The sequence below is a fragment of the Thunnus thynnus genome, chromosome 23, assembly GCF_963924715.1.
Source record: "Thunnus thynnus chromosome 23, fThuThy2.1, whole genome shotgun sequence".
NCBI lineage: Eukaryota > Metazoa > Chordata > Actinopteri > Scombriformes > Scombridae > Thunnus > Thunnus thynnus.
In genome coordinates, this window is record NC_089539.1 from 24,174,090 (window position 1) to 24,200,089 (window position 26,000).

General features: G+C 38.8%; 1 protein-coding gene and 1 long non-coding RNA gene across 3 annotated transcripts in view; one reads left to right on the forward strand and one right to left on the reverse strand.

The window, feature by feature from the left end:
- The window catches only part of LOC137175613 (uncharacterized), a 249,120-nt gene that overhangs the window by 138,141 nt on the left and 84,979 nt on the right, over window positions 1-26,000 (reverse strand). The gene's annotated exons all lie outside the window — the stretch shown is intronic.
- LOC137175614 (uncharacterized) lies at window positions 4,342-7,208 on the forward strand. The gene is made up of 2 exons (XR_010925661.1): window positions 4,342-5,512; window positions 6,034-7,208. It is a non-coding gene; the product is annotated as an uncharacterized lncRNA (long non-coding RNA).

The following is a 26,000-nucleotide window of genomic DNA, read 5'->3' on the forward strand; positions in this document are numbered from 1 at the left end:
GTCAACATTCTTTTCTGAGAATCTGAAAAACTGATTCAGCACAAAACACATTTAACAAACCAATAAGGTTGAATTATTTTCAACATGATGTCATCAGAAAGATGTTATCAGGGTATCAGCATTAAAATATAACATTGACCTTTAATGTGTATAAGATCTCTTTAAACAGTCTGAATTCTATCATTCTGCTCTTATATATTCATCAGACCTCTGTGCATTTCCTGCTACTACTCTTCTCTACACCAACAAGAGAGAAAACACCTGAGAGTTTCTTTCTGTGACTAACAGAATATAAGAAAGACTTAAAAACAAGACTGTGTAACATGACTTCCCTCTTTAAAATAAAAAGTTGAATTCATGAGAAATAAAAGGCACCATTGCTCGGTTCAACACACTCAGGGGTTTTGTCTCGTATGACCAGTAGTTTACTGAGGCTAATGTTGGTTAATGTTAGCAAACTTTAGATATTGTTGTATAACTGACATTATACAACAGGTAGTTCTGACCAAGCAAGACATTTAGAACGTGCTCAAATCAGCATGACAGCACACTGAAGCTGAAATTATAGTTTCTGCGTCCGTGAGGGTCCATGTGACGTAAATTTCATCAACTTGCTCAAATGAATAATGCCTCATCACTCTTTTCATATTGCTGACCAAGTTTTATATACATTAATGTAAGGTGTTAAAAGTTAAACCCTCTTTTTGTTCATTTAAAGAAGAAACAGAATCCTACATTAAAACATTGTCTACCTCATGCAATAGAAAAGCTGTGAAGACTATAAATTTGTGCTCCAAATTTAATAAACTAATATAATTGTAATGTGCACATTTATTTTTTATATCTTTATTTTCTACTGCACCATTTTCATTTCATATTTATCTGTAATCCCTGGCGTTGTATATTTGTTTGTTTTATATTTCTGTTATATTACTCCATTTATGTTATCTGTATGTGATATTGAAGTTGAATGAATAAAAATATCACTCCGCCGTTCATTAGAACTGTAGACCGTTTATGTACTGTGTTGCTTTGCTAGTGTCTTTGGGTTATTTTGTTTTGTGGGGATCTGCGGTGAAAACCCGGAGCGGAGTTTTGAGTTTTCCTCCTTTTATGTTTGTGAAACTGGATTGAACTGAACTGATTAGGGGTTGTGGGGAAAACAAAACGGACCCTTTACCGAGTGGATTGAACTCTGAGACTGTGGGACGAGTTACACACACACACACACACACACACACTGAAAAACCCGAACCCTTCTCCACTCGTTATCGTTAACCGGCTCCCCCATAAACAGTAAAACTGAATCATTTTCCCTTCAGTTGAGTTTATCTCAGCTTCCACTCCGGCATCCTCCATCAGCCGTGCCGGTGAGTCGGTGACACGGAGCAACTAGCTTAAAAATGTCTGTGAAGTTTGCGGACGTAGCAGCTAAATCTGTCCATGGATTTTTTTTCAGCGGATATCTTAGTTACAACAGGATTGAGCTAGCAGAGCAGTTTTGTGTTTATAAATGTCGTATTTATTCAGTTTGGGGAATGTCGCGATCTCTAGAAAGCATTAGCTCAAGTTGGCTGGCTGACTCAACAGGGACTAGAAATCGTCTCTGTTGCTTGGTCGTTACTAAGGGTCAGTCTACTTGCTGGAGTAGTAAACTGGGTTTCATTACATAGCAGTCTAGTGACGTGAGTGATTGTTTTCCAGGTATTAGTCATATCACTATGTATTTCCATAGAAACGGATATAACACAAGAAAAAAGTTTTTTTATTTTTAGAGCGAACTGCCTCACAATATAAATACATTTTGTTAACATCTTTTATTTTGTTGGTAAATGTTGTATAATCGCAATATTACCCTCGAGGGTGTGATTTACCGTCATTGTTGACATGACAGTGATGCGGTAAGCATCGCGTGTAATATCACTTAATTACTGAATCAGTTTGGTGATTTGCTGATCCCTCGTGCTCACTATGAAATGACTCAGAAACCATTAAGAAAAAAAGATGAGGAAAGCAAATCTCTCTGACTTCAGAAATCACCTTTGGAAAATGATACAGATCTTATTTTAAACTCTTAATCATAGCAGTAAAAACAGTGTCTGTCTGGTTATATATTATTTGCAGAAGCTTCTCATGTAATAATAACTTCACTACATTCACTGATAACTGTAAAATACTGATATATGTTCTGTAATAAAACCTCAACCACAACCTCTAAAGTCCTTCATTTGTTTTACCAGGTTTGAATGACGCCTCCGTCACCCAAAGGAAGATAAATAGAAGAAAAGACTGTAAAATCCAATAATCACTAGAAATAAATAGAATAACTGTTTTCATTAACTTAACAGCTATAAACTTAAAAATCAACATTATTTACACTCACAACATTTGAAACAGCTCAAGAACATCTGAGATTAAATATAACTGACATATTATTTCAGCTATGAACAAGTCGAGCACTATTTTAACAATAATAAGAATTTTATATTATTTATATTTGAAGAACTAAACTACTAATCTGCACTGATTTATAATGTTAATCACATCTGGACTTACAGAGCCTTTCTGCAGTTCCTCACAGCTGGGATCAGTCTCTGTCGTCCCCAAGGTGATGTGTTGTACTTCTGCAGGTCCAACTCATCCAGAACCTCCTCTGACATCTGCAGCATGTAGGCCAGAGCTGAGCAGTTGATCTCAGAGAGTTTCTTCTCTGATCTGTTCTCTGACTTCAGGAACTCTTGGATCTCCTGATGTACTGAGAGGTTGTTCATCTCCATCAGACAGTGGAAGATGTTGATGCTTCTGTCAGGAGAGGTATCCACAGTGTTCATCCACTTCAGGTTGTTGATGACTCTCTGGATGATTTCTGGACTGTTCTCTGTCTGACCCAGCAGGCCTCCTAAGAAGCTCTGGTTGGACTCCAGAGAGAGGCCATGAAGGAAACGCACAAACAGATCCAGGTGGCCGTTTTTACTTTGGAGAGATTTCTCCATGGCTTTCTCCAGGAAGTCATCCAGAGATGAGTTACTGTTGTATTTTCCCAGGAAGTCCTTCAGTACCTCTGTGTTGCTGCTGGTGTAACAGTGGTACATGTAGACTGCAGCCAGAAACTCCTGAACGCTCAGATGAACAAAGCAGTAGACTGTTTTGTGGGAGATCAAATTCTCTCTTTTGAAGATCTCTGTACAAAATCCTGATAACACCGAGGCCTCTGTGACATCAAGACCACACTGCTCCAGGTCTTTTTGGTAGAACATGATGTTTCCTTTCTCCAGTTGTTCAAACGCCAGCCTCCCCAGCTTCAGAAGAACTTCACTGTCAGCCTCCGTCAGCTCCTGTGAACTCGTCTTCTGTCCTTCATCATACTTGTCCTTCTTTCTCTTTGTCTGAACCAGCAGGAGGTGTGAGTACAGGTCAGTCAGGGTCTTGGGCAGCTCTCCTCTCTGGTCTGTAGTCAACATGTGCTCCACAACTCTAGCAGTGATCCAGCAGAAGACTGGGATGTAACACATGATGTGGAGGCTCCTGGATGTCTTGATGTGTGAGATGATTCTGCTGAACAGCTCTTCATCACTGAATCTCCTCCTGAAGTACTCCTCCTTCTGGGTGTCAGTGAAGCCTCGTACTTCTGTTACCCTGTCAACACATTTCTGATCTAGGATCTGATTGGCTGCTGCAGGTCGGGAAGTTATCCAAATAAGAGCAAAGGGAAGCAGATTCCCCTTGAAGAGGTTTGTCAACAGCACATTGACTGATGACTTCTGTGTGACATCAGACACGACCTCATTGTCCTTGAAATCAAGTTCAAGTCTGCTTTCATCCAGGCCGTCAAAGATGAACAAAACTTTACAGTCTTTAGACTCGAGCTTCTCTGCTGTGACCTTCTGTAATGTTGAGTGGAAAACATGGATCAGCATGAGGAGACTGTACTGCTCATCTTTGATCAAGTTCAGCTCCCTGAATGAAAGCAGAATCACCAAACTGATGTCTTGGTTTTTCGAGCCCTCTGCCCAGTCCAGAGTGAACTTCTGCACCAAGAAGGTTTTTCCAACACCAGCGACACCGCTCGTCAGAACAACTTTGATGATGTAGTTCTCTTGGTCAGGTAAGACTTTAAAGATGTCGTGGCACTTGATTGGAGTGTCATGGTGGATCTTCATCTTGGAAGCTGTTTCAAGCTGCCTCACCTCATGTTGGGTATTAACCTCTTCACTCTTTCCCTCTGTGATGTAGAGCTCAGTGTAGATCTTGTTGAGGAGGGTTTCACTTCCTGCTGCATCAGTTCCTTCAGTCACTTGTTGATATTTCCTTCTCAGATTGAACTTATATGTATCTAAGGCCTTCTGCAGTCCACTATCTGCTGAAAGAGAAGAAAAATATAGATTTGAACAACTATCAATATGTTTACATGCATTTATGTAACCAGGTTACACGGAGAAACCATGTTACGTGTGTAATTGGGGTGTAACACTGCCACAAGTGTGAGGGGAAGAGTAATATATAGATATCTAAATCGTATGGTTTAATACAAAAAACCCTTGCAAGGTTAAACCTCTGATTAACTCTATCCCTGTTACCCATACTTTTACTCTGGTGTGTAGTTTCCTGTAGGGAACACTGGTCAGAAAACCTGTGGCAGCCATGATCACAAGTGTAGGGGTGTGGGCCAGGGAACAACAGAGAGAATTGTTTGGGGCAGAAAAAAAGAAAAGCAAAGGGAGAAATGCTTCTGGAACGAGACAGAGGAGATCTGTAAGATCCTGGCTGTCTTCAATAGATAAAAAAAGGCATTTAGCTCCTTTTTTATGGTGATTTCTCATCCATGTGGAGATAAAAGGAGATTCTGTGAATTGAGGACTATAACAATTGAGCTGAGGACTGGAGATCAACTCTAGGTCGGACCCGTTCTCTGTTCTACATCCGGCGAGTTTGATTCTTTTGGACCCTTTTTCTTCTTTTTTGCAATGCATTGCTGTTCCTGATTCTATTCTACTTCTGCATTTTGAAGGGAGGACATATACATCCATTTTTGTTTTTTTGGGACATTTCACTTGGACTATGTGAGCAGTATAAGGAGGTTTTTCTTTGAGTTGGACTAACATTGGACATTCAAATGGATGCTTAATGTGTGAATTTATTCTGTTTTCTTGATAAATTGTTGTGTTTGCATACATTTAAGTTTCCAATTAGTACATTTGTTTGTCAGCGTCAAGAGAGCTTTAAAGACATCCAAAACCAAATATCCTCATTTAACCTGATTGTATAAAAGGCTTGGACATTTATGGGTGCTTATCACTTTAATACTCACATTATCAGGCCGTAGGAGATGACGTATATTTACTGCGCTAGCATTTGCCATTGTGCGTGGGTGAAAGGAGCGAGTGCTAATGCTGAGGTGTATCGTGTTGTGGTTAAGTTCACTCACCTGTAACGACCCATAAATCTTTTTTGAGCATCCTTATTTTGCCTGTGTGGCCCAGTGGTATTCCCAGTATTGAGTCAATGACGAGAAGTAAGTGTCTCATAAGTTTAACTACATATTTACATGTGTCCAGCGTGACGAGCGATACTTCCGGTGTTGTTACGATGCTCATGCAATAATTTTCTGGGGGAAGTATTAAGTTAGTTACGGTAATCTTTCATATGTTTAAGTTAAAGTAGTATTGTTTACACTATTGTGACGAGTTAAGTTAATAACACCTCCATTAAGGAAAATGTCCGTGGTGTGTGGTCGCCATTATGTAGTACTTTACTTGATCAAAGGGTGTCGCCATTATACTTTGTTATACTTTATGTGACTTGGTCAGTGATATATATGAGAAGTTTGTTTATTTCGCTGAGGAGTATTCTCATCTGTATGTAACTCAAGTATTATTCTGTTAAATGGGGACTGCGATGCTTTGATATATTTATGTTTAACTGAGTTTCAGCAGCACCATGGGTGTATATATTTCTTTATTCATGCTTAATCGTAATTATGACCTGTTGCGGTCAATATGACAGTGCCTAATGGTGATTTATTTGTTATTTCAGACTGATGACAATACTAGTGTTGAACTGCCGATAAACACGGCTGGACCACAGCACAGTTCAGAGAAGCAATTACGTCTCTTCATCCTCATTCCTGTATCCTGACCGATACACCATCCTGTTTACTGTCAAACCCTACACGAGCTAGCCCTGCCTAATTAGCTCTCTAACACTGATCTTAGTAAATAGATCACAGTAGCTCTCTAATTGTAATTGTAACTAAGTTTAAAACTTAAGCTGATTGCTACAGGGGTAATGTGTTAACATGCACAGTACTGGTTACTGTAAATTTATGTGTACAAGCAACCAATCAGTGATCAGATTTCTCCTCTACACTGACCTTATTCTCAAAACATGCCTTTCTTATTTTATCAGTATTAGTGATAGAAGACATTTGTTAGTCCTGAATTTTTGTTCTGTTTTGCTCTGTGTGTCTGAGTCAGAACTTTTCCTCACAGCATGAATGTGTCTGAATTCAACAAACAGTAAAATGTTACGTGGTGGAAACTGACTCATTTAGACTTCTAGAGGACACTTTGTGTTTGTTTAAGTTTTAGTTGGACTTTAAATACAAGGATAAATCACTCTGTAATGATTTCTCCTTTCATTCAGCTGCTTCACTTTCCCTATCTACAGCGTTTTATTAAGTACATGTTATATATTTACATGGCAGAGAAATTGACATTCTCCAGGAGAAATCTACCTGTTGAAAAATTTTAAATAATAATGCAATAGATTTAATTTATACTGCACTTTTCCTTCTGATCCACAACTCCAATTACAGTAACCAATTACAGTTACTTTGTAGGACCACCCATCAGAATTATGTCACTGCCCACCTGACAAGAGTTCATTCATGTTTTCCACAGTTGTATCCACAATCTTTCAATAATCCAATGACAACCCCCAAAATACCCGCACAGTGTGAAACCAGCCTCCAGGAAGTCCTGTATGTCTCAGAGCCGCTAACGTCTGTTGGTCAGTGGAGGAGATATTACCAGATTTAACGTGGGCATCAGTTTATGTAGTTTTGTTTGCATCATTATATGATTGTTTAGTCTGACATCATGTGTATCTGTCACATTACTTTTGAGCACTATGTGTTAAAAGGTCTTTATCTCCCACACAGTTCTTTCTATGTTGACGTAAACCTACTCAAATTAAAGCTGAGACTTTAATGTGGTATCAGTTATACTATTTTAATTGAATGTGCTGAAGCACAGAACCTGAAGAAATGAAAAATTGTGTAATTGTCCAAATACTTACTGTTTGGACTGAATCTAAAATTATGAAAAATATAAAGACACAGGCTGTTTCTCCTCACAGATCTGCTGTCTGGATGTGATGTCATGTTTGTATCTTCCTGTGACCTTCTGCCCCTGAGCCGATGTTTGACAACTCCCTCACCAGATCATTCCTGATAACTGACAGAATAACTATGTGTGGAAAAGGAAAACCAGGATCCAGGGCCGGACTGGCAAAATCATTCAGGCCAGGAAATATAGTACGAAATATAACTCCAGTCAGGCCACTTTCTAAACGGGGAGTCTGAGGGTCCCCAACTAGGAACATTTTAGTTACAAATCCTTGATTTCCTGCATTCTGGTGAATTTTAGTGCATGTGAATAACAAACTAATGAGCCAACATCTGCTTAGTATAATGTACTGTTATGAACCTCAAATAAAACCAAAGCTGCACATCAATAAGGAGGGAGACAACACAAGGACTAACTTTCGACCAACAGTTATTAAATAATAAATAACTAAATAAATAACAAATATACTAACAAAATAGAAAATGTCTTGTACCTGCAGGTTGCTCTGAAGTAGTGGGCTTCTGTACTGCTGTAGCATCAGTGCTACTCTCTCCACCTTCCAAAAGAAAAAAGCAAAAGCACAACACACCAGATCTTTTAATGTACCAATATAATACAGTTAACAACTCTCTCCATCTATTCAAAGAACACAGCAAGAGCACAATACCCTCCTCAGTTTACTGATATACACTAACAGTTACCCATCGAAGGTTAAAATAGCCCTTTAACCAACACAAACATTAAATAACACAGATCTTTAACTTTCAACAAATGTCAGTAGCTTGAATAGTGACAGAAGACGTTGTGTTGTCTCCATAATTTTCAATTATAAGCTCAAAGTATGAACTCACTGACTGAGATTTTCACCAAAATGCATTCATTTTCAAATATTCACCACATTAACTAGACTAGATATGCCAATTATGCCATCAATGTATTTGAGGAAGTTAAGGGAACAAACACTTTTATTGATTATCCAGTTTCTTGGCAGCTTTAACATTAGCTATGTTAGCTAGGTAGCTAACGTTAGCTTGCTAGCTTGTTTATTTACTGACTTACATGGAGGCATTTAGCTGCATCTCCTGCAAGCACCTTTCTTTTTTCTCTTTCCCTCTCTGCTCCACCCTTCCTCTCTCTCTCTCTCTCTCAAAAAAAAAAAAAAGATCTGCGGGCTGCCGTTTAGCAGGCCAGGCCACCGGGAAGAGTCCCGCTGCCAGTCCGGGCCTGCCATGACCCTCTTCTGGAGCAAGCCCTGAGAGGGACCTGGAGGCCACACCAGCACCGATCTGACCCAGTCAAACTTTACCCAAAAAAGCAACATGGGGTTGCTGTCATGCTGGCTCACTGGGGTTTGTTGCATTGCCAGTCAGATGGTGGATGAAGGTAAAGGTCTTGGTGTTCAGACCCCAGACCACCTTCATATTCACTTGAATGAGAAAGTGTGTCCAAACTTTTGACTGGTACTGCAGGTCTGCTGGTCTCATTGAACCATGACGTTTGCAAGTACTGGCTTGATTTCTAAACGTCCGGTGACACGGTTCCACCAGCAACACGGACACACAAACAAGTGATGTATGTTTTTTTAAGTGATGTACTTATTTTGAGGATCTCAGAATTCAAAGAATTTATTGATTTTTAGTTTTCATCCTGAGAACTTTTGATCACAGTATGTTGAATTATTTGGTGCTGTACAGCAGCAGCTGTGTGTGTCCAAGGCAAATTTCCCTCTGAGACAATAAAGACTTATCTTATTTGTAGCCAAGTATGAAGTGGTTGAGATAAGTTCTAGAGGCTGTAAAAAGTTCTTTATCTCATTATCTCGTCTGGGTCCCCAATGAGAAAGTTCAAGTATCTTGGGCTCTTGCTTCCCAGTAAGGGTAAGATGGAGAGTGAGACTAACAGATGACTGGTTGCAGCAGCAACAAGAATGCGGCAGGTAAAAACAGGAACACAGTTGTTGTGTTTTCATGTTGTGAGCCAGTTAACCAAATTTATTTTAGCTTGTGAGACATTTAAGAAATATTCTTTGTCCTGCTACTTTTTGATGAAGGTGGTACCATAAAGAACGACAAATCAATTTCTTTCTACATATTTTTGTTAACACATTACTATTAATAGAACACTATAACTCATAACTCATGTAATAATTTATGAAATGCATGTGACACTGACTTACCTTTTGGTCCAGAGCTGGAGTTTTGTAAACGCTGCACCAGATCATTCCTGTTGATCTTTTCTAAAATCTCGTTGGTTACCTGCAGAGCTCCAGGATCCTGATATTTCTGTACCATTAGATCCACTGTGTCCCGCCTTGCTGCTTTCTCCAGCTGAGCTACTGGGATTCCTTTAAAGCCCTCCAGGATGTCATCCTGCTCCAGGAACCACTTGAAATCCTTAAACTCATCTTCTTTTAATTTTGCCAGAATTTTAAAGAGATCCGCTTTAAGTTTCGCCATTATGGCCTCCTGCTGAAAATAAGAGAAATTTAAATAAATTAAATAAATTAAATAGGAAGGACATGTATTCAGTTCTCATCTCATGACACTTTACCAGTATGACTTTTGTACATGTGCATGTTAAACGTAAATCATCTACTGTTTGAACAAACAGGTCACAACTTTGGTTATTTTCATAGTTTCAGTCTTTCACCACTGAAAACTCATGACAATCCACATTATCACATGAATTCCAGCTGAATACATTTACATCCTCTGTGAGGAAGCAAACAACAAACTTTCTGCAGCTACATTCCAAGTGTGAAGCTTTTGGTATCAAATGAGTATATCACATTTTTATTGTTGCACTTTCGGTGGGCAGTATCATGTTTTTATGAAGTGCTGCGCTCTGCTGGTATTACAGCACATTTAAGGATAAACTTTTATATTTTTACCTCACATACCTCTACAGGAGTTCATGAATGTTCAGCTGATAACGTTGGACGCTGAGAGGAGCTGTTTGTCCTGCGAAAACCTGAAGGGAAAATAATAATGATGAGATACTACACTTCACCATTTTCATTCCTGGTGCTTAAACTGGGAGGTCAGAGGTAAGCTGCTGATCATGAGCCAACAGACATACAGTGTCTTTCTCAAGGACAATTCAGAGTGAAAGATGCTTGTCAACATTATGATTTGAGGAACCACTGAACCTCTTGTATCATCTACTAGTGCTGCTACAGTTGTTGGTGATAAACACTCATCCTGTTTCCTCTGGTTGAGCTAGATGCCAAAACCTGCAGGAAAGTTTATTTATACAGTAAATTTCATACATAAAGGCAGTTTAAAGTGCTTTACACTTATTGAAGTAGAGAATAATGACTGTCTGCTGTTTTCACAATTCCTGGAGTCCACTCAACTTCTTCAGCTAAACACCAGGAAAGGAAGAAACTGTGGCTGCACCTCACAGCAGGTATTTTTGCTCTTCGATTGAAATGTCTCTAGACAAGACATTGTTGAAGGATGCACCCTCTTACTGCCTTTCTTGGAGTGATCTTCCATTATGCAGTTTTTTTAAAAATTATATTTTTTACAATTTTATGTGCCCTTCCTCACAGTTTTGGCCAAAAGTAGGATCACTATTTTCTAACCATCTGATCTCATCACTATGACCTCCTCAGACACAGAATCTGTAATATAGCTGGCGTCATGAATGCATATCTAAAAGAGCACTAAAGTCATTCAGCATTGCTTTCATGTAACATTGTCATATTCACAATAGATAGTTTAAAAAACAGGATCGAAATCAATGCAGCAGAACCAGAGATATTATTTTTTATTCCACACGTTCTTCTTTCCTGTCAAAACCTGGTGCGTACATTACCCACAATGCAACTGTAGGAGCCATTTATGTTGATTGTTGGCATGTCATTTGTTTAGTTATAACTTGCAGTATTATTTTGGACACTGGGTGGCGGTCATGAGATGCACAGGGTTGTATATTTAGGGGCATAGGTGACAGGAAACGGGAGGCACAGGCAGGTGGAGCACATACAGTTCTTACCAGATCGGGAACAGACGCACACTACAGCTGGCAGGACAGAAACCCGGTATGTTCATGACATGTACAAAGACTTCAATAAAACAACAAACTAAATGGCAGCCAACGGACTGGAAAATCTGTTTTTGAATCTGCGTAAGATCACTCCTAACCTAACCAACCTGTGTAGTAATGGCAAACTGGAAAAACAGGAAAAGAAAGGACATCGAAAAATGAAAATTGCCATTACACCTAAGTAAGAACTGTCTCTCCGAGTGAAATTGGAGCTCGTGATTCATTCAGACGGACTGAGCATTGTCTCGCGGAACAACAAAGAGGACGCTGCCATTACCAAACCAGGTGGACATCTTCGTCACCTGCGCTTACCTGACGGTGATTGAAAACCGCAAACTGAGTGAGTACATGCAAGCATTAAGCTTTATTGGAGAAGCTATATGCAAAGCTGTATTGGAAGACGGCTATTATAATGGAGTTGGTGGACTGAAGACTGAAAGCTATGATCGCACATCGATCAGCTGTTTGAAACATTGTGCCGGCAGCATAAGGCTTTCGTCAACAAGTCTTAAAGAGACAGTGAACAAATATGTCTGTTGTTAAGTCTGATGCTCAGTCACAAGATGACGATGTTGAAAAGGAAAAAAGGGTTATCAAACACACTGCCAAAGGCTTGGAATTGTTCATTGCAAATTGTCAGAAGACAAGAAACAGGAAATGTAAACAAGCTAACAAGTTGATGGAAATGCTGGAAGAGCTCATGAAATCAAAGGAAAATGCAAGAGAAGTACAATATAATTTGTTTCAATTAATCAAGCTCTGTGATGAAGCCAAGGAAAACCATGAATCACTGGTGAATTTACCACTGCCTGAAGATGAACTTGAAAAGCAAAATCAGTGGTTTCAACGAAAAATGGAAATCTTTAAAGGGTTTATACAAGATGTAAAGGTGTGGTTACCTGAGGCTGGACAGCAAATTGCACACTCCATTGCTGAAAGTGTCATACTACAAAGTGTAGTAAATTCAGATGACATTGGACCTGATGACAGTGTTTCAAATGCCTCAAAACCTAAATCAAAGCACAAATCCAGTTCTTCATCACGTGCATCTTCAACATCCTCTGCTTGCATTAAAGCTCAGGCAGAAAAGGCTGCTCTCATGGAACGTGTTACTGCCCTGAAGAAAAAACATGAGCTTGAGGCACAAGAAGAACAACTGAAAAGAAAGAAAGAGCAACTGGAACTAGAAACTGAACTGGCAGCAACCAATGCAAAAATCAACATACTTGAGGCCTTGGGATCAAGAAGCAGCTCTAGAGTTTCTGATAGGATGAACTCTTATTTGAGAAAAGGAACTGCTCAAAATGAAACATCAGCTAAATTAAATCCACACGCAAATGAATATTTACCAGATCAAGTGCAGCAAAGACAGAATGTGTTGATTGAAACTAACTCTTCTTCCCAGCAACAGGTTGTTAGACCAAAAGAAACAGCTCATGGACCATCTGTTCGACCTCATGATACAACCCATCTAATACAATATTCTCCTCAAAGGCAAAATGTACAGAGTTGTATGCAGGGGCATGTTCGCACTACACCCCCTGTATTGAATGATGGCAATCAAGGTGATATGTGTAACCTAATACAGAGGCAAAATGACATCACTGCTCTCCTGGCTCAACAAAGTCTCTCTTCTACTTTACCACCAAGAGTCATTCCTGTTTATGATGGTGATCCTTTACAGTACAAAGTTTTCAGCAGGGCATTTGAGAGAGGAGTGGAAAAAAAGTGTGATGACTACAGTGACTGCTTGCATTTCCTAGAGCAATATACAAGAGGGCATCCAAAAGACTTAGTCCGCAGCTGTCAACATCTGCCCCCAGCCCAGGGCTATCAAAGAGCAAAAGATCTGCTCAAAGAACATTTTGGTAATGAACATAAGATTACCACTGCATATATGGACAAATCATTTGCCTGGTCAGTGATCAAATCAGAGGATGTGGAAGCATTGCAAGCATTCTCACTGTTCCTCAGAGGTTGTTGCACTGCAATGGAACATCTCACCTATATGGAGGAAATGAATGTTGCTTCCAGTATGAAGACCATCCTCCTGAAACTGCCTTACAGGCTCAGAGACAAGTGGAGAAGTAGAGCATGTCAGTTACAGGAGCAGCGTGGACATCAAGCTAGATTTTCTGACCTGGTAGACTTCATAGAGAGACAAGTGAAGATACTATCAGATCCACTTTTTGGAAACATTCAGGATGCTAAGCCAGCTGCAACTGTCAAAAACTCTACTAAAACAAGAGAAAAGTCAAGACCTAGAGGAAGCAGTTTTGCAACAGCTGTAACACCTGTAAAAACATCAGTACAAGAAAATTTGACAACAAATGGAATGAAAGGAAATGTACCTATTACCAATTCTCAAAGTTCTTGTTTGTTCTGCAACAAGAGTGGTCACACATTGGGGCGGTGTCCACAGATCAGGAAGAAGATGCACAGAGAAAAAATTGACTTCTTAAAGGAGAAGGGAGTCTGTTTTGGATGTTTAAAAATAGGACACATGAGCAAAGACTGCAAGAGTCGTTTGACTTGTGATGTGTGCAACCAAAATCATCCTGAAATACTTCACATTGAACAAAAGGACAAAGGAAAAAAAAAACAACATACAGAACAGAGTGAAAAAGCAACTGGGAGTAATGCTGTTCTCTCACCTCATACATGTGGGCATATTGGGGCCGGTGATGAAAACTGTACCTTTTCCATTGTACCAGTACAAGTAAAGAGCCAAAAGGGGGACACAGTGTTGCAAACATATGCATTTTTGGATCATGGAAGTACATCTACCTTTTGCACAGAAAGCTTGATGAGAAGGCTGAACATAACAGGGCAAAGGACCAATATTCTTTTACGTACCATGAACCAAGTGAAGCCTGTGACCAGTCATCATATCTCAGGTTTGGAAATATCTAGTCTGGACAAAGACTATTTCATTCAAATATCGGATGTGTTCACACATAAAACCATGCCTGTTTCCCAGCTCAACATTCCCAGCTTCAAAGGTATTGGAACCTTGGGAGCTGGTCAACAGCCAAGGGGATGGACCATATGCTGTGAGGACCCTACTGGGGTGGGTCATCTATGGTCCCCTGAGAGGAGACAAAAGCATAAGGGATGAAAATGGCTGCCCTGCTGCTGCTGTCAATCGAATATCCATTGTAAACTTGGAGGAGCTACTGGTCAAACAGTACAATCATGACTTCAGTGAAGGAACCAGCAAGGAAACAGAGGAAATGTCTAAAATTCTTGGACATTGTGAATCGCTCAGCAAAAGTGACAGATGGACACTACTGCCTAGATTTACCTTTCACACAAGAAAAGCCCAGCATGCCAAATAACCGTTGCATTGCAGTGCAGCGCATCCAAAGCCTGAAACGCAAGTTTGCCAAGAATAAGAAATTTCATGATGAATATACATCTTTCCTCACAGAAATGATTGTTAATGGTTATGCTGAAGTGGTACCAGTCGACCAGCTGAATCGAAGCGATGGAGAACTCTGGTACATCCCACATCACGGAGTGTATCACTCAAAGAAAGGAACCTTAAGGGTAGTGTTTGACTGTGGTGCAGTCTTTAAAGGAACATCACTTAACTGCCAATTGCTGCAAGGTCCAGACCTTACCAACTCACTCATTGGAGTTCTCATCAGATTCAGACAAGAGCCGGTTGCTTTGATGGCTGACATCAAAGCAATGTTTCATCAAGTCAGAGTATCAGAAAAGCATGTTGACTATCTGCGATTCCTGTGGTGGCCCAATGGTGATGTGCAGCAAGATCTTGTTGAATACCGGATGAAAGTACATCTCTTTGGAGCCGTGTCGTCACCAAGTTGTGCAAACTTTGCATTAAGGAAAACTGCTGATGACAACAAAGGTCACTTTCCATCGGAGGTGACAAACACAGTAAAGAACAACTTCTATGTAGATGATTGTTTGAAATCCCTGCCTTCGGAACAGGAAGCAGTTCAAATGGTAAGAGACCTGACAGCTCTCTGCAAAATGGGAGGATTCATGCTGTCAAAGTGGATCAGCAACAGCCGTGCTGTATTGGCATCCATTCTCCAAGAAAACCGAACCAAAGAGACTAAGGAGTTGGACTTGGACAAAGACAATCTGCCAATGGAAAGAGCCCTGGGATTGCACTGGTGTGTTGAAACAGATGTCTTCAAGTTCAAAATTGCTGCACAGGAACGACCATACACCAGACGTGGCATCTTGTCCGTAGTCAGCTCTATATACGACCTTTTAGGATTTGTAGCACCATTTACTCTGCCAGCCAAACTGATTATGCAGGAGCTCTGTAAGAAAAAACTTGGATGGGATGAAAACATACCCCAAACCTTCTTGCATCGGTGGACAGGATGGCTAGCAGACCTTAACAAGATGGCAGAGTTTAAAGTAGACCGGTGCATGAAGCCCACAAGCTTTGGTCAAATCAGATTTGCACAGCTACACCACTTTTCAGACGCCAGTGAAAGTGGCTATGGTACTGCCTCATATATAAGACTGGAAAACTATAACAGAGAAGCGCATGTTGCATTCATAATAGGAAAATCCAGAGTGGCACCATTGAAACAAATAACGATTCCCCGAATGGAGCTCACAGCTGCAGTCCTAGCTGTCAAAGTTGACACAATGCTGCGAAAGGAATTACAGCTTCAATTGGACAAATCCATCTTCTGGACCGATAGCACAACGGTGCTTAAATACATCAACAACGAAACCAAGCGTTTCCAAACATTTGTAGCAAACAGGGCCTCTTTTATAAGGGATGCTACTGATGTATCACAATGGAGATATGTTAACACAAAGGAAAATCCTGCAGATGAAGCCTCTAGGGGACTAACACCAGACCGCTTCTTGAGCTGCAAAAGATGGATCCAGGGACCAGATTTTCTCTGTAAGCCAGACAGAGAATGGCCAAAACCTCACTTGGAATCTGCAATCTCTGCTAATGATCCAACGGATCTGGAAGCACTCACACCAAACCATCTTCTTCTGTTGAAGTCTAAGCCAATACTACCACCTGGACTCTTTGTAAAAGAAGACTTGTACATCAAACGCAGATGGAGACAAGTGCAATACATGGCAGATCTCTTTTGCAAACGGTGGACACAGGAATACTTACCTCTTATCCAAGAACTACAACGGTGGTCAAAGGTGAAAAGAAGCTTTGCTCCAGGTGACATTGTTGTGGTGGTTGATTCTACTGCACCACGAGGCTCATGGCTAATGGGCAGAATACTGGAAACTAAACCAGATGCACAAGGACTTGTGCGCACAGTTCGACTTCAGATGAAGAGCAGCATCTTGGAAAGACCAATAACAAAGATATGTCTGCTCCAAGAAGCCAAGACCTCAACAGCAAAAAGAAAAAAAAAGGGGGAAGATTGAACAATCAGTAAAGAAGAAATGCCAACACATAGTACATGCATTTTTTGAAAATTGTATATGTAATGTATAATGGATATGGCACCTTTTTTATTATTTATTGGTAATTGTTTTGTTATATACTTAAAACAATTAGGGGCCGGTATGTAGGAGCCATTTATGTTGATTGTTGGCATGTCATTTGTTTAGTTATAACTTGCAGTATTATTTTGGACACTGGGTGGCGGTCATGAGATGCACAGGGTTGTATATTTAGGGGCATAGGTGACAGGAAACGGGAGGCACAGGCAGATGGAGCACATACAGTTCTTATCAGATCGGGAACAGACGCACACTACAGCTGGCAGGACAGAAACCCGGTATGTTCATGACATGTACAAAGACTTCAATAAAACAACAAACTAAACGGCAGCCAACGGACTGGAAAATCTGTTTTTGAATCTGCGTAAGATCACTCCTAACCTAACCTACCTGTGTAGTAATGGCAAACTGGAAAAACAGGAAAAGAAAGGACATCGAAAAATGAAAATTGCCATTACAGCAACTCAATTCACTCCGCTGTACAGATTCAGGTGTGAGTGTCACAGGTTTAACTCCTCCAACTGGCCTGAAATCATGTTTAAAAAAAAAAAAACAAAACAGTAAATGAACTGCAGATACACTGCAGCTGACAGAAAGAGGAGGTCATATTATACGGAGAAATATTAGTTTTTTCTGGGTGAATAAATGTTCATTTGACTTATAAAAAAGGAAGCTAAACGTCAACGAGAATGCTGAGCTTCACAGTTTCATCAGGAGTCATTAATAAAACCATCAAACACATCATGTTAGGAAAGTAGTTTAAACACACACACAAAGGGCGACCATTTACTGCATACTGCCGATAGAAACTGAGTACAATCAGCCACCGTCAGTAATCAACACAAACACATATTAGACTGTCAAACCAATAACTAACAGCAGTCAGCGTCAGACAACCTTATCATACTTTCACAGCTACCTGCTGTTTCTGTAGTGGTGACAAAATGTTAAAGATGTACATAGTAGCAGTGAATTAAACTGAAACTCCCTGCGCTCTCCGGGGAAAGTATTACGCCAAACTTCCTCTAATAAATATGACATATTAACAATTCCTTACGTGTCCGCAAAAACACATAATTCTAGAAACACAAGATAAAAGGCGTCATATGTCGACAGTCTTCTTGTCAACTCGGCATTAATTTAATCCACAAAGATAAACTATATTTGTGTACAAACTTTACATTTTGGATTTTGTCGCCTCAACTCGCCACCAGCCTCCGTTGGTTAGCTGCACTATTTTAGTGGGAGAAGACGGTGGGAATGAGAGGCGAACAGTTTAAAGAATTACATTTCTCACTAAAATACGTGCTGGACGGTGGATCAGATACACGCAGAATTAAACACCGACTCGTAACATTGTTAATTCACCGTCCATCGTGTGTGACGGTATTTGAGGATTTATTTCGGTCATTATAGTCACTTTGCTGCTTCACATTTGGTGCTGGACTACGGAGAGCCCCTGGGGTCACGTGGTAGAAAAAAACTCGATGTGTAAATCCGTACTGGACAGAGCGCACCTTCACTATTTGCATGAGCCAAAACTAAAGACTCAGGATAATATTAAACATGTTTGATTTGATCGGAACGTCAAGACGAGATAAAGACTGAGTTGAGACGCTTGGACTGAGTTTTTTGACCACCTTACACCAAACGGTGGAAATGACGGGAGCGCGCCACAACTCTGGCAAAACTCTTATGATTTTATTCCGACATTGGAAATTTGTCTGCGACAGTGACATCTTTTGAAAAGTCGTTTGGTGTGAGGCCGACATGAGTCCTTCTTTACTGACTTCTCTCTATTTTAACCGAACCAGCGTTACGTCACTGTGAGGACGCAGAAACCAGGAAAAGAAAAAAGGAAACAACGTTTGAAGACGTCAACGCTGTAATTTCATATTTTTCTGACACAGTTTAATCAACTAAACAATGAATCAGAAAAATAATCATCAGATTGATCAATAATGATAGTAATCATTATTTACAGCTCTAATATTAACACTCACCCTGCCTCAGACTGTTTTCCTCCTTCTGCTCTGTTGACTTTAAAATGGAGTCTGAAGAACAGACTGAATACTTTCACCTTTACTCCCTACCTGTTTGCTCCACCTTTCTTTACTGGAAGTCACGTGTGTGTGTGTGTGCGTGTGTGTGTGTGTGTGTGTGTGTGTGTGTGTGTGTGTGTGTGTTTCAGATTTAGGATCAGTTAATTGGGGACAGAAACCATCTCTCTGTATAAAACAAGGAATCTCTGTCTGTCTGTATGTTTGTTCTTCGTATATCATATATCTGAAGCAATTTCACTCCACTGGCACTTTAGTGATTTTATCAACAAGATAACAAAATAAAGCAACTGCACAGAAATAACGGAATAATGCTTAAAATATAAATAAGTGGCTTAATGGGGTTTCAGTGCATCCATGTGAAGTCATTAACATACTGTCCTATTTCATCTGAACCAGACATCACACTTAAGGAAGAAGTTCTGTCACATATTGTAAGAATAAAGTGGTTTGTATGTTTAGAAGAGGACATGGTTTAATAACGGTCATAAAGATAATATATATTTATATAATTATGATTTTAACAGAGTGCTGACCTGGACTTTTATTTTATTATATCCATCACATCTGTTATATTTCACTTTCATATTTTGATCATCTTTAAAGTATTGACTGTATATACTGTTACATATGTATCTACATTGTGTAAATGATCAATAAACAATTCATTTTAACATACATGGACAATGTGTCCAAACAACCCACAGTGGAAATATGAAAGAGTAAAGGAGGTCGATTCTGCATCTTGAGACAGTCGTCTATAGAGTCTGAGCAGTAAACACTAGTGGAAACAGCGTCACATTGTGCCCCAAAAAATATGTTATCACGTTATTTTCCCTCTCACATATCAAAGTGTAATTTTCCAGAAGTATTTTCTAGCTGACAGAAGCTGCTGCCTGGACTTCAGCCTGATATGACCTGTATGACCTCATCATCAAAATACTTTAAACCTGATGTCTTCACATTATTTTGTGTGCAAACAGGTCAGTTGTGGATGTGGCCTGCTGTGACTGCAGGCTCAGTCACCAAAGACTTCAGTTTGTATTGTATTATTATTATTTTATTGTATAATCTGAACTGTGAATTAAATAATATTTAAACATTGGAAATGAAACATGAAAGGGAACAATTGCTTCTTAAAATATAAAAATATTTCAGTCTGTTGAGGCTTAAATTAAACTCACAGTCACTTAGTCTCCATTTATTTGTTGTATAAAATTATTATTGAATTAACTTGATAACTATATTGGTTGATTTAACAATGGAAATGCATATTAATAAACATATTAATGTTAGTTAAAAAAATAGCATGCAGCACATCATACTACATTGTCAGCTACTATTTAAAATATGCGACACAGAAACACATCATACAAGACATATAAAGCAATAAATTGGGAAATATTAATGTTAATATAAATTTAGACACTAATAGAAACATGAAGAACAGAAGCACAGACATGAAAAGCACAAATAGTTCATAAGATCCTGAACAATAATCACTGTGACTGAATTAAACATCAACTTGTAACAGTCAATCTAAAATAAACACTCACATGACTACAATGAGTGTTCTAACTTTACAACCCATCAGATCAATATTGTCATCAATCGCCTGTTAATTTCACTCCAGACTGAAAAGCGAGGTGTGCATTTATATTATTAGATTATTGGATATTTAAATGGTAAAACGTTTTCTTACTCCACTTCCTGTTTTGTTAGTTATGCTGCTCTTCTGTCATGTCTTAATCTCTTACCTGGAAACTTATTTATCACAAGTTGACAGTTATTGATCACCTCTTTGCTTTGGGACTTAAGTTGTCTCATTTTATACAACAAAAGTAGGTGATCAATCATCTTTCTGTTCTTTCTGTTTATTGAGTTTGAGAGAGAGAAGTTGTTAATGACCAATTTAGGTTAAAAGCAGATGCTGTAAGCTTTTAATGGCCTTTAAATCACAGTGTTATTGTTAGTTACAGATGTGGAAGTTATGTATATAGTGAAGTTATTGGAAGTGATTTGTTGTTAATTGCCATGATTGCACTAAACTATAATGATGTGTGGTGAATGGTGAGGCAGGAGCTGTATGACATGCAGGTGTTACCAGTTAAGGCTCAGTGTGCATGTTATCTTTATTAGTAAAGTTAAATACCATATTCTTGTAAAATCTATGGTTAGATCTAATAGTTATTATACATCTCAACTTTTCTTTATGTTGTGCATAGTAGTAATGAAAGATAATTTACATTATTATATGATTTGATTGATAGTGGTTAAACTACTCTTTGCTACTCGTTATTTTTCATCACTTTGGCTGATAACTTAAATTAGTGATAATTTCCTCAATAACGTGCATAAGAGTATTATTATTTGCAGTTGTTTCACTCGCTATATATTCCTTTTATATGTGTTTCAGAAGCACACACCCTCCTATCCTCATACACCTTTAAATGAGGCAACAATGAAGGTTCAAGTTCAAGTGGAAATGACCAAGTTTGTCATTTAACCCCTAAAACTAAGAAACAGTGACTAATCAGACGTCCTGCAGCGATTCCTCTCTTCACATCAGCAGTTAGTAACCTTGAGATAACCTTCAGATAACCTTGAGCAACAACAAATCTGCCAGTCTTGAAGATTGCATGCTGTTATTTGTCAGCAGAGGGAATGCTAACTGTTAGCTTGTGGACGACAGAGTAACATCAGACAGCTTGATGATCCCTGACTGTTCCAGGATCAGCAGCTTGGACAGCGGTTGTGTCTCTTTGCTGCCGAATGTTGTAATGATCCACCTGAGCTGTACAGGAGAGCAGGAGGAGGAGAGAGACTGGAGACTCTCAAACCTTTATCACACATCAACACATTATTTTACACCAAATACCTTTTCAGTTGACTGTAGCTTTGATGTGATTCAGAAGACTCCAGAGAGATGAATCAAGCCACCGAGGCTGAAATGTTGCTTAACAGGTTAACTGTTGACAGCATGAAGCAAAGAAACACACTGTATTAAAAACACAACAAGAACAGATCAGAAACACCTGCAGCTTCATCAAATTCCTGCTTTACAAAGAAAAACACACCTGCCAGCTGTTATTTAGCTGCACTGTACATAGACAAAGTCCCAGCCATAAGTATCTGTGCTGTATGTGTCAGAGCAGGACTGACTAACATTTATCAGTTAGACTCAACAACATGAACAGTGACGCTGATCAGAGAGTGAAATCTAACGCTGCATTTTACATGTGAAAGCAGAACTGCTCCAAGTATCAAAAACACCTCACTGATATTCATTATTAACATTACACAGGACAACCTGATATTTATTGATCAGCATTGATCACAGAGACACACTGGTACAACTAAATATTAAAGTGAACACAGACTGAGCTGTCTGACCTTAAACCAGATGATTTGTTCTCACCTTCCTCTGAAGAAAAACATCCACCATTTTATTCAAATCCAAGTCTGATTCATTTTCCAAATGACAGAACTGAGATGTTTTCTTGGTTTTCTTTAGAGACGCACAAATCTCACTTTTTCTCTCCTGATACTGACTCTCAGTACTCAGAGTATCTGCTGATACTGAGTACCGATCAATACCACTGCTCTCTTTTTCCCCAAATTACAATCTGTAAACCTGATTGGGATCATTTTAATGTGAGAACATGAGGTCAGAGATGCCGTGGCAGTAAAAACTGAGTCAGCAGCTGCTGAGACTGAATGAATGTTGAAAAACCAGCAGTTTGTGACCAGTAATAAGAATAAAAACTAAAGTGAAACTATTTCATTCATTCATCATCATTTATCATTAATGACTTATTATGGCAGCTTGAATCTGCTGAAAATACATTTTATTTATTTTGCTTTATTTTCTGACTGGAATAATAAGACAAGAATCAGAGTCAGAACTGATCAAATCTTAAAGCTGGACTCTAACGAGGAGCTTCTTCTGTGAAATAAACAGAGGTGGAGGAAGTATTCAGATCAATTACTCAAAAGTATCAATACTACAGTGAAAAAATACTCTGTTACAAGTTAAAGTCCTGCATTTGTAAAATCTAAATCTGAAAAGTAAAAATAAGTGAAATAAATGTAGTGGAGTAAAAAGTATAAAGTATTATTAAAATGTGTGTACTCAGGTAAAGTACAAGTACCTGATGATTGTAGTAAAGTACAGTACTTGAGTAAATGGACCAGTGGAAATAAAGAAAACAAAGATGATGGTTTGATGTTTTACTTCAACACTGAATCTAATCCAGCTGCTGCAGCAGTTTTACAACCTTAAAGCTACTTAAGGGGAAATATAAGGTGGAAACTGGATTAGAAGAGGTTCATAAAATGTCAAAGCTTCCTGTTTCACAGCTGATATTTATGTAGATTTATTGGAGTTGTGTCCATGTCACAGGTTTGAACCCAGCTTGTTTCCCTGTGAGACAAAAACACACTGTTGTATGTTTGAGTGTCAGCTCATTGTTGATGCAGCAGCACCACCTGCTGTCCAAACCAACAAACTACCTGCTACTGTCCACAAGAATACATTACAACCACAATCAATATTTCATTCACTAACACATGAAATATTATCCAGGGTAGAGCTACTAACGGTTGTGTTTTTAACATTTTACAATAAGTTACCAAAGAAAAAGCAAATGACAAATCCTGATAATTGATGAATTATTAATAAGTACTTCCTGAATAACTGTGAATGAAGGAATATACACTCACTGAGCACTTTATTAGGAACAGCACACTAATACTGGCCTCCCTTTGCTCCAAAAACAACCTCAATTCTTGGTTGCATGGATTCCACCAGATGTTGTTTTTCTGGTTCCAGCAGAAATAACGACAACATAAGAGCTTTGTTTCAGAACAACATTGTTGCTGTTCCCTGTACATTATCATACTGGAATTATTATGTGAAAGATAGAAACTGGAGAAAAGGTTGGACTCCACAGCAAAGCTTTTTCATATCTAATGAGGTCAAATACATTTTTAAAAGTTGATTCATGAGTTTTATCCTGTAACATTTTTCCTTCAGAAGTTAAAAACGATACTGATGTGATGTTTTCTTTCTGTGAATTACAACCTGAAACTGTTTCTCTCTTATTGTGGAGCTGCAGATTCACCCATAAACTCTGGAAAGACATGAAGACCTTCATAGTTCAAAACTTTTCCCTTTTCTTCAAAGATGTTATTTTTAGTTTCTATTTACATGATAAAGACAATGACTCTTATTTAACTTATGAATTTAGGTTTTATTATTGCAAAATTCTACATCCACAAAGTAAGTTTAATAAAACAAAACATCCGTTTAGAGCTGCTAGGATTAGTAGATTAATCAAACAGAATGGGGACTATTCTGATTATTGTTTATAGTTATTTTATGAAAAAATGACAAAATACTGGTTCTAGTTTGTCAGACGTGAATATTTTCATTTTCTTTACTTCTGTGATAGTAAACTTGTTAACTTTGAGGATCATTTAATTTCAGAAAAAGCTGCTCAGCAATAAAACCAACATTGTTAAGCGTTCAGCTGATTGAGGCAGTGGAGGAGAACAAACACCTCGAGATCTACACTGATAACAAACTGAAGTCAAACTATCACACTGACTTTATTTTGAAGAAAAGACAACAACGGCTTCTTTGATTCTGACTGTTTTATGTTGAGATCCTTTTATACGTTTTTTATTCAGTGTTATGACATTCTGCATCCTCTGTTGCCATGGTAACGCTGATGCTGCGCAGAAGGACTTGCTCAGTAAAATAAACAGCACTGAGCAAGACAGCCTTACCGACATCTACCAAACCCGGAACCTGTCAAAGACTGAAAACCTGCTGCTTCACCCACAACACCCTGTTCAGTGAGCTTCAGCTCCTCCCATCAGGCCCACGTCTTCAGGCCTCCAGCTGCAAAAGTAACAGAGCGAGGAATTCCTTTATCCCATCAGCCATCGCTCTCTATAACACACAGCAGCACATAAAAACTCCTGGTACTCACAGCAGTACTGTAGTCAGTGCTGCACAGTGGAAAGTATGGTATTGTGTATATTTCTGGGCTGCATTGTGTCTTCTCTCACATTGAATCTTTGTACTCCAGGAGCACTGCTGGACGCTGCTGTGTAGTAGTTTAGTGTATTTTATGAAGGATGTGTGCCATGTGTGGACGATGTCTTGGATTGCTTTTTTCTTCTTAGTGTGTGTGTTTCTTTTATTGTGTTTGTTAAGTTTTGGACAAATACTGCAAACCAATTTCTGGATCACATGATCTCATCTACAAGTTTAAATTATATAGTTATTGTTAAAGCCACCTGATTGGCTGATCAGTGTTTACTTACAGCCTGATGCAAATGACTTGTTAAATATCGTTATGAGATATAAACTATTCATTTTGACATAATAATAATCAACCTTTATTTAAACAGGGAGGGCCTTTGAGAACAAGCTCTCTTCTACAGGGACGAGTAGCTACACTACATATAAAAGCTCATGAAAGTTACAGTAAACATCAGCAACAAATCATATATAAGAACAATAGAAACCATAAAAGTACATATAAAAACAATTAAAGCCACAATAATAACAGTATCAACAGATTATACAACAGCTGCTTTCAATTTAAATTGATTAAAAGAGATTAACTCGTCTAATTTTACAAGCTTCTGCAGATTGTTCCAGTTGTGTGGAGGAAAGTATTTAAAAGCCAGTTTCCCAATATCAGTACTAACATGATGATCTTTGAAGACTGAATAGTCTTTGGGACCAAGTACAATGTGACAATGATCTATAGTTAAAAAGACATATAAAAGCATATAAAAGCTGGATACCTTTAATATTTACACACACAGCAACTCTGAAATGTCATCTGGAGCCATGAAGAGTCTTTAAAAGTAATCAATCAAATCTTTGCAATCAATCCTAAAACAAACAGGTAACCAGTGAAGTGATGATAGAAATGGAGTAATGTGATCTCTTTTCCTGCTTTTAGTTCAAAGTCTGACAGCAGCAGTGTTCTGTGCTGGTTTTATAGATATTATTTGAATATGTTTTAATGGTGAAAACAGGACTGGACCAACT